The sequence below is a fragment of the Perognathus longimembris genome, chromosome 16 (genome assembly GCF_023159225.1).
Source record: "Perognathus longimembris pacificus isolate PPM17 chromosome 16, ASM2315922v1, whole genome shotgun sequence".
Classification (NCBI taxonomy): Eukaryota; Metazoa; Chordata; class Mammalia; order Rodentia; family Heteromyidae; genus Perognathus; species Perognathus longimembris.
In genome coordinates, this window is record NC_063176.1 from 26,601,817 (window position 1) to 26,611,566 (window position 9,750).

At 44.6% G+C, this 9,750-nt stretch overlaps 1 long non-coding RNA gene and 1 other non-coding gene across 2 annotated transcripts; both read left to right on the forward strand.

Annotated features, from left to right (window-relative positions):
* Nucleotides 1–830: 830 nt before the first annotated feature.
* On the forward strand, nt 831–2,825 carry LOC125364491. Its single transcript, XR_007213534.1, has 3 exons — nt 831–888; nt 1,173–1,268; nt 2,097–2,825. It is a non-coding gene; the product is annotated as an uncharacterized LOC125364491 (long non-coding RNA).
* On the forward strand, nt 1,500–1,620 carry LOC125365094. Its single transcript, XR_007213644.1, has one exon. It is a non-coding gene; the product is annotated as a small nucleolar RNA SNORA26 (small nucleolar RNA).
* Nucleotides 2,826–9,750: the final 6,925 nt, after the last annotated feature.

Consider the following 9,750-nt stretch of genomic DNA (forward strand, 5'->3'; position numbering starts at 1 on the left):
CAACGCAGTACGGTGAAGGCCTCTGCATTCCCTCTGCCTCGGCATACATCCCGGACCATACTTACTCTATAATCTTGGCTAACTTGCTCACCTTGTCTATTTTCTACCTATGAGTTGGGGGATGCTAAAAGATTTGGAGGATTCATTGTGTTAGCAGATAGTAAGCACTCACTTCCACTTAGGCAGTCATATGGCTGCCAAGTTTGAGCCTGTCACTTTGGAGAAACGGCCTATCTCACCCTCCCCGGCTCACATCCGACCCGTTGGTTACTATACTGGTTGGGCACTGTAAATGAACGAACAGGGCGCATGCAGAAGACTGGCCCATCCAGGCTCAGAAAAGGCAACGGGGGTGAGCTTGTTGGGACAAGAAAACATGTTCCAAGTCCCGAACACACACAGAACGAGTTTTGGAAAGAAATCTCAGAGCTGTAGTCCAGCCCAGTAGTAACAACAGGGGTCTCTTCAAAAGAGTCTCTGAGAAAGGCACTCTGGCCGCGGAGACCCAGAGCCCCCAGTAGCCAAGAACAGGCGCGGAATCTGCTCCCAGGTAGGATTCCGTGCAATGAGGCAAACCTGAACCCGCCCCCGCCAACCCACAGCAGGACCAGCCCTCAGCCAATGGCCTGACCTGTCCCCCAGAGATTTCCTGACGATTGGCTGTCAGTCAGCGGCCTCCTCCTGACTCTGCCCACACCTAGAGTCTTCCTGGGGATTGGCTGCTCTCCCTGCGGTCCTCCCCCCTCGCCCCGCCCCTTGCTCAGCTCTCCGGTGATTGGCTGTCCCTCTCTCTGGTTCATCCCCCGCCCCCCCCCCGCGCCCCGCCCAGCCCTCCTAGTCTCTCTGCCGAGCTCAGACCACCGGCCTTTCAGTCCTGCGCATCTGCCGGTGAGTTGGTTCCAGCGCCTTGCTGCTGTAGTGGCATCCCGGGAGGGTGGGTAAGAGGCCTGGGCTCGCCCCGCGTCCCCTTGAGCTTTGCCCGTCTGGAGCTCCGCTGCTCCTGGCGGCCAGAACGGAGGGGTAGAGCAGTCCTCGGCGGCCTGGGGGACGGGCGGCATGCCCGGCCCGGGGCTGCGCGAGACACAGGCCTCGCCGAGGTCCTGGGCCGCGCCCGGCTGCGCCAAGGCACCCGGAGTGGTCCCCGGTAATAAGTCTGCGCTTTACTTCCCCAGGGCCGGCCCTCCAGGACCCCAACCCGGGCGGACCTTGCGCCCCTGGAGTTGATCACTAGCCTGCTGAAGATTCAGCGGTCTGCGTTCCGACTGCAGGTACGACCCTGCCTTGGAAGGAATGACCAAGCCAAGCTGGGAGCACGTGGCCAAGGGTTGGGGGGGGGCGGGTTTTGCTGCCGGTGTTCCAGTCAAAGGCTCAAATCCGGAAGGGGAGGGGACACAGAACCTCGCTCACACGCTACCTCTGGCGGATTTCCAGGCCTGTTAAACGGCTGAGATCCGCGTGGTCTGTCCAAAAAGCACAAACTTCCCAAGTCGCCCTTTCCTGTGCCCTTTTAAGGTTGACCCGTGCCTTAAGAGGCTAACACAGAAGGGTAAAGGAAATCTCCATAAAACCCAGAGATGAGATGGTAAAACTCTTCTTTGGATCCTGTCTGGAGTTACAGCTGAATCAAGGAAACCAAAGTTACAATGTGTTTGTAAAGTTACTACGTTTATAAAGGGAGGGATGCATTGAAACGCAATTTTTGCTTCGTAGACTCTTGTGGTATACAAAGTAATCCTTTGAAGCTTGGGAACGTACTTACGGTGTTTGGCGGAAAAAATCGGACTAAAAACACATGTACATGATGTTTTATGGACAGTTGCCTGAACAGCAACCGAAAACATACTTAAATGGTTTTCTCGTTTTTGTTGCCAGTCCTGGGGCGTGGACTCAGGGCCTGAGCACTGTCCCTGGCTTCTTTTTGCTCAAGGCTCGTACTCTACCTCTTGAGCCACAGTGCCACTTCCGGCTTTTTTCTATGTATTCTGTGCTGAGGAATCGAACCCAGGGCTTCGTGTGTACGAGGCGAGCACTTTACCACTGGGCCATATTCCCAGCCCTTCAATGTTTTTTAATGCTTAAAATCTTTTCATTTGTAGGTTGAAAACTACAAGGCACAGAAACTTGATGCTGGGATTCCCTGGATTCCAACAGGATTGCAATAGGAAAGTGCAGCTAATGAGGTGGTATATTAGATGTAGTGACTAGGAGTCTGCAACACTGCTCAGGACAGCGCTGGTGGTGGCAGGGACTCGGGGCAGTTGCTCCAAGTACCCCTTTTATTTAACTCAGAATTCTTGAGGTAGGTGCCATTAGTCTCATTACAGAAGGTGCAGTGGTTTGAAGACATGTGTGCAACTTGGTTGCTATGGGATTAATGGGATCCCTTAAGATCGGTATCCTGGTAAAATTGCAAAAACTAAACAGTCTGCTTTGGATTGGCAAAAGCTGACCAGAAGAGCTTAAGAATCTAAGCTCTTTGTAGTTCTTAATTGCATTGAACCCAATTTCCCTAACTTTGGTGTAAAGGAGCCAAATTTGGGGTGTTGGTGCTCATCTGCCAGAAAAACTCAATGGCCTGGCTCTGAGTAGAGCCCTTGGCAAGGAAGAGACCTGAGTTAATGTATGTGCAGGTAGTGAAATGAGGTGTGAAGGGGAATTAAAGAGGTAAGATGCCTTGGATGGGTATAAGGAGCCTCATAGGGGTGTCAGCCTGGAAATACAGTTCACACATGGAAGATAATTCCTGCCTTGTACAACCAGTCTGCATAACCAGCAATAACTTCTCATTTTCCAAAATCTTTAAATAAACTTATGTTGATTTTTGAGTCCTTGATGGTTATGGCTAAATCTCAAGTCAATTTGTTGGGAAGTTGGGTTGTTACATCCTTAAAATTTTCTACTTACACTTCAAAGTACCACTTTTTGGGGGGGGGGGGCAGTCCTGGGCCTTGGACTCCGGGCCTGAGCACTGTCCCTGGCTTCTTCCCACTCAAGGCTAGCACTCTGCCACTTGAGCCACAGCGCCGCTTCTGGCCGTTTTCTGTATATGGTGCTGGGGAATCGAACCTAGGGCCTCGTGTATCCGAGGCAGGCACTCTTGCCACTAGGCTATATCCCCAGCCCCTCAAAGTACCACTTTTAAGATGTACACAGTTCTGTATGCGATATAACTTGGCCACAAATATCCAACAAGTAAAATGTCCATAAACAATTCAGTCTCTAGGTTTATGTGCTAAGGAATATGTATTTGAATCTCTAGCAAAGGTTTTTTCCCCTGTGACATGTAGCAATTCGTTATAAAATGGTCTGGGATATGACAGTTGAGTTTTTGATAAATGTCTTTATGGTGTATACAGTAGGTGGGGTGAAGTGCAGCAGTAGAGCTCGCTGGGCATTTGTGGGAGGGGGGAGGTACAGGGAGAGTGGGGAAACAAAAAGGAACTATACCCATTACCTGACTCCTAACTAATCCCTCTGCATCACCTATAATAACAAAGTAAATTAAAACAATTTTGTTGTACAGAGCTGTTACGGTTACATAGTGGGAAAGGTTTTTTTCTTTAAAATAAAACATTGTGTAACTTAGCATCTACTACCTCAGGCTGCCTTAAAAAAAATGGGTAGGAGACAGCCAAGGAACAATTAACACCTTAAAAGGTTGAGCAAGGGCCTCTGTTGCCCCCCAGTATTAGGGTTCCAGCCCTTTTGCTTTGGTCATTTTTCAGGTTGGGTCTTGAATCTACCCCGGGCATTCTCAAACCACAATCCTGTTCCCCTACCAGGGTTGGAGTTTGACACCACACTAAGCCTGGCTTGTTTGAGATGGGATCTTTCTGCCCAGCATGAATTACCTTGCTAAGAGCAGGAATTGGGTATGTGCTAACCTGTTCCGTTGGGACAAGTCTGTATTCGCGAACGGCCTGCTCTACTTGAGCCACTGAGTAGTTTTATTGTAGAGGGGCTGGCTTTGGCCCGTGAGTGGCTAGAACAAGCGGGATCCTTCCACACAGTCTGCCCCTAGACCCCAGGTCAGGGATCCGAGGAGCGACGGCTCCATCCGTAAGCGTTAGGCCCCCAGTCCTGTAGAAGCGCTTTGGAGAGCAGCGCCAAAACCGGGAACACTCAAGACCTGAACTGTCGCGAGAGGTCTGGGACGCCTCAAGGACTACGAGATTAGTGCCAATCACTGGGTGGGGGCGGTCCTCGGTGCTTATTGGTTAAACCCGGGCCCTGCCCCACCTGAATCCCCGCCCACTCCCGAGGCTCGGGTCCTTCAGAAGGTGGCGACGAAGCCACGGCCCTGGCGTCTGGTTTTTCCTGTTCTGGGAGCTGGAACTCTGGCTTTCAGAAGAGCCCTAGCTCCTCACCCACCCTACCTGGCGACCATGTCACGTCCAGATTTTTAACACCTCCATGCTAACTTCTGGCCACCTATTCTGTGTCCCAAGTCCTAAATTGGGAGATGTTTTGGGGAAGGCGGGGTGACCTAGATCTTGTGAGATCAAGGTGCTTGTTCCCAAGCTTCCTAATCTCAGCATTGTCTTGTGTCTCTTCAGAGGCGTTTATTGGGGGAGGGGAGGGGAGGAGTGGAGGAGACACAACTAAACTCCCTTCATTCAGGAAATCGTCAAAATAGTACCAAACGCAGTAGTAGCTGCTAGTATTCCCATTTTTTTTTTTTCAGGCAGAAAAAGAAGGCAGGGGTTTCCTAATCTAAATCGTGATGTGTGGCTTTCTAAATACCAACCATACTAATTTCATCCCTGTTGCTCTTGCTTGGATTACTTACACAAACAGCCTGGTAACTCCTCTGTGGTCAAACTCTGGTAATCTTCCTAATGTAAATCCGATCATGTCTCAAATCCTCCAGTGTCTGTAATGTCAAGCTCTTCTGTTTCACCTTATTGCTTACAGGTTCTGGCCAAGACTGCTTTTTAGTTAAAGTATCACACACTAGTTAATAAGTACCCCAACCATCAATGCAGTCTGCCAAAATGTCACAAACTATCACAACACAATCAGAGCAAGCTCAAATAACAACCTAACTACCATCTTTCAGGCCCTAATTACTCTTCTCTACCCAAGAGTGACAACTACCCTGTATACCATTTAAATTGGTGTAGTTATGAGGTTCATCCATATTTTAAATATAACTACAGTTTATGAAAATAGTATATTGCTTCCCATTTATTTAGTCAAATTTTAGTAAGGATTGGTGTAATAATCTACACTTTGGAGCTAGTAAAAATATTGCTCCTGGGAACATTAAAAGATGTTCCCCCCTTTTTTTTGGTCAGTGGTGGGCTTTGAACTTGGGGCACTGTCCCTGAGCTCTTTTGCTCAAGGATAGATCTAACACTGAGCTACAGAGCCACTTCTGGTCTTCTGGTGGTTAATTGGAGATAAGAGTCCCATGGCCTTTCCTGCACTCCCTCCCTCCTGCTCTCCTACTCTCTCTCTTTTTCTTTCTTTTTTTTTTTTCTGGACCTGATGCTTGAACTACAGGCCTGGACTCTAAGCCTCGGTGCTCAAGGCTAGTGTCTCTATCACTTGGGCCACAGCACCACTTCCAGCTTTTTCCTGAGTAATTTATTGGAGATAAGAGTCTCACGGACTTTCCTGCCCAGGTTGACTTTGAACCAAGATTCTTAGACCTTGGCCTCCTGACTAGCTAGTATTATAGACATGAGCCACCAGCATGTAGCATAACATATGTGAACACATTTCTGTTAGGCATATATAGGGAGAACTAGAATTCTTGAATCATGGATTCAACAATATTTAAGTAGATAGGTTGGGTTTTCCAGTGTTTGGGTCAATTGGTACAGAGATGAAGAACCAATTAAAAATCCACTGTTCTACATTCTCAACACTTAGGTTTCTATTTTAACTTATTTGATGGGTAATAATTAAATCACACATGATTTTAACATTTATCTTTACCACTGAGCTATATCACCAGCCCTCTATAGCATTAATATTTTATAAAATGATTTATGATATTTCTGTCCTTCCCTCTACCAGTGTTGTTACACTTAAAATTGCAGATAGCAATACATATTTATTCCTCTAAATTCAGCATGTATATCACTAAGGATGATAAGGTCTCTCTTCGTGTTCAGTGCACATAAAATATAATATGCAAGTCTTCAGCCTACACTTAGGGGTTCTGACAAATGGATTTGTTTGTGTAACCAAAACCTCTTATCAGATATATGCTATATTATCCTGGGAAATCCTTCATAGTCCCTTTCCATTTCCCCTTTCCCAAGGACAACTCATACTGAGGGAACTCTCCTTCCACAATAGGTCAGTTTGCCTATTTCATCTAGAATCACAAGTATGTTCTTTTGTATAAGGCTTCTTTCATTTGAGGTGTATCTATGTTGTATGTGCTAGTAATTCATTCCTTTTAATTTCTGAGAAGCATTCCCTTTGATGAATATTCCATAGGCTATTTTATCCATTGTAAGTAGGGTTTTCAAATCATAGAGATATGATTGCCACACTAAATTCTCTCTACGTTCAGTGAATACAAATGTAATTATAGACTCTTGAAATCATCAGCACAACCTATGTCATAAACATATTCATCACCTCCAAACATTTCCTTCTGTTCTCATTATTATCATTATTGTTAAGGACATTTAAGATCTTTTTTTTTTTTTTTTTTCCCAGTCCTGGGGCTTGAACTCAGGGCCTGAACACTGTCTTTGGCTTTTTTTTTTTCTTTTTTTTTTCGCTCAAGGTTAGCACTCTACCAACTTGATCCACAGCGCCTCTTCTGACCTTTTCTATATATGTGGTGCTGAGGAATTGAACTTAGTGCCACTAGGCCATATTCCCAGCCCCACTTAAGATCTATTCCCTTAGTATATTTTAGGTACACAAAATAGCACTGTTGTCTTTGTTTTAAAAATGAAAATTTATCCTTTGTCATATGTAAATACATGTATTCATAAGATATATAATAGATGTATGATTTCATTCTGGGATCCTTTTCATTTTATTACTGTCATTTGAGGAAAAACTTCTAATTTAAAAAAATCCAATTTATTCATTTTATAGTCAGTGCTTTTTGATTTATTTAATAAATGTTATTTAAATCTGACTTCTCCAGGCTATAAACATTCTTGCTATTTTTTTCCTCTAAAAGTTTTTTCTTTCTTAGTTTGCTCTTTTACATCTGCCATCCATTTGGAATTGATGACAGTGAATTGTAAGAAATGGAGGTAAAGGCAGATAAACTTACTCTGTATGGATAACCAACTGTTCCAACATGTTGAATTTGGGTTTTTTTGTTTTTGTTTTGCCAGTCCTGGGGCTTGAACTCAGGGCCTGAGCACTGTCCCTGGCTTCTTTTTGCTCAAGGCTAGCACTCTACCACGTGAGCCACACAGTGCCAGTTCCAGCTTTTTCTATATATGTGGTGCTGAGGAATTGAACCCAAGGCTTCATGTATATGAGGCGAGCACTTTACCACTAGGCCATATTCCCAGCAACATGTTGAATTTAAAAGAGAACGAAGCTCGACACAGTGGCTCATGTCTATAATTTCAGCTACTCGAGCAAGATCAGGAAGATCATGTTTGAGACTAGCCCTGCAAAAGGTAAAAGAGGCCCCATCTCAACAACTGGGCACACTAGTGCACAGCTGTCGTTGCATCTACATGGGAAGGATAAATAGGAGGATCTAGATCTAGGTTCAGTTCAGCATGGGCAAAAATATGAGACCTTATCCCCAAAATAAGGCAAAAAGGGTTGGGGGTCTGGCTAAAAAGCACCTGTCTAGCAAGTAGGAGACCCTGAGTTAGCCTCCAATATCACCAAAGGGATAAAAAGATGACATTCCTACTTGCACATATCATAAATGACTGTTTATGTGCAAACTTATTTTTCACTTCTGTTCTGTTCTATCAGATGGTCTGAGTATCTTTGTACCAATACCTTGTCTGTTGCTATTGCTTTATCATAAGCCTTGATGATATATCAATGAATTATTGCAATTTTAATAAACCTGAAATAGCCATGTAGCTATTAGCAACCATGCTGGACAGCACATAGAACATTTTCATCCTCACAGAAAGCTTTATTTTATTGGATTACACTGCTCTAAAAGGTACTGAAGGCCCAACACTAGAGTCTTCATTGTCCATCCAGAGTGTAATATTGGCTTGTTATTTTAAGAACATCTATGTTAGATCTCTTCAAGAGCTAAAGGCATAGCTGAAGTGTGGTGCTTTTAGTTCCATTGCCAGTACAAGGGGGGGGGGGAGCCCTCAAACCTTTCTAATATAAATTGAGAATATAGTTTCCTATAGGCAAATGAGGCTCCCAGTTCTTTGAACCATGTATTTTTAGCAATGAAAATATTATTTCAGGTGTGGGAGAGCTTTGTGCTTTGTGAAACATTTTCCTTGGTGAGACATGATGAAATACAGAGCCCCAAATCAGGGGAGAAAATTTCCTCCAAGTGGCAGACTGAATGACAGCCGCTATGTATGTCCACACCCTAATGCCTGGGGACTTCTACAGCAAAGGGACTTGGTGGATGTAATTGAACGAAGGATGTTGAGATGGGGAGATTATCCTGGATCATCTTTGCAAGCCCTAAGCACTCTCTCCAGTGTTCTTATTGTCCCTGGAAGATGGATGAGGGCTACCTCAGCTTCCAGTTTCCACACAAAATTACAGGTTCTTAAGATCCAGTCATGAAAAACATCCCAAGGTGTCTCACAAAAAGGAGAGTCTCACAAGGTAAAGGTAATAAGCAAGGATTTGTTTTAGTATAATAAGGTTACAGTAGGGAGAAATGTAAAATAGAACCACTTCCTCTGCCTTTATTGTTTCTGAGTTGGGGGAAATGCATGTGGTTTATGACCTAGCAACCCCCAACCATTAGAAAATAATATCATTTGGGGAAGAAACTGAGTCATGATCTGGCTAAAGTGAAATACTTATGAAACACCCAAGCGAAGATCTCTCCCTCTTACACACACACACACACACACACACACACACACACACACACACACACACACACGGAGTTGAGTGAAGAAACCAGGCCTGAAGACACAGAATTGGAGATTATTACTGGAGATCTGAGAGACATTTGTGCCCTTCTCTTCAATGTCTGGTAGATTTGAGACCCACAAAGTCAAATTATGATTTAGACTCATAGTCAGGGGAAAGCTGATATGCCAGTTCAAAGGTGCCAAGCAGGGGAGAAGCACTTTGTTGTTCTACTCAGGTCTTCAACTGATTGGACGATGCTTGCCCACACAAGGGAGAGACATCTGCCCCACTCGGTCTATAGATTTAAAGGTTAAATTTATCTATCTCCTCCAAAACAAAAGCAAGCTGCATGGAAACACTGAGAATGGTTGATCTATCACCTAGACACCACACAAATTGACTCAGAACTAAACACAGTGTGATTGTAGGGAAGGCACTTGGAAAGAGTTAACAGGCAACTACTAAGAAGGACACTTTGAGATCTAATAAGAACTTAATAGAATCATTTATTTGGAAAGATAGAGGCTAAGAATATCCTTGATGAGAGCAATTCTATTGATCATCAAATGCATCACTAGAAAGGTGGAGGTAAGAGAGTGATAAAATCCAGGGACCTTCATGGGAACAGAAAAAAGAAGAGGAGAAGATGATTAGTAGCCTGTTTAATTGCTTCTATTTTTAACGAAATACCAACCAGGGTCATCTGATGAGAATGTGGAGGTGGTAGTGTTAAAA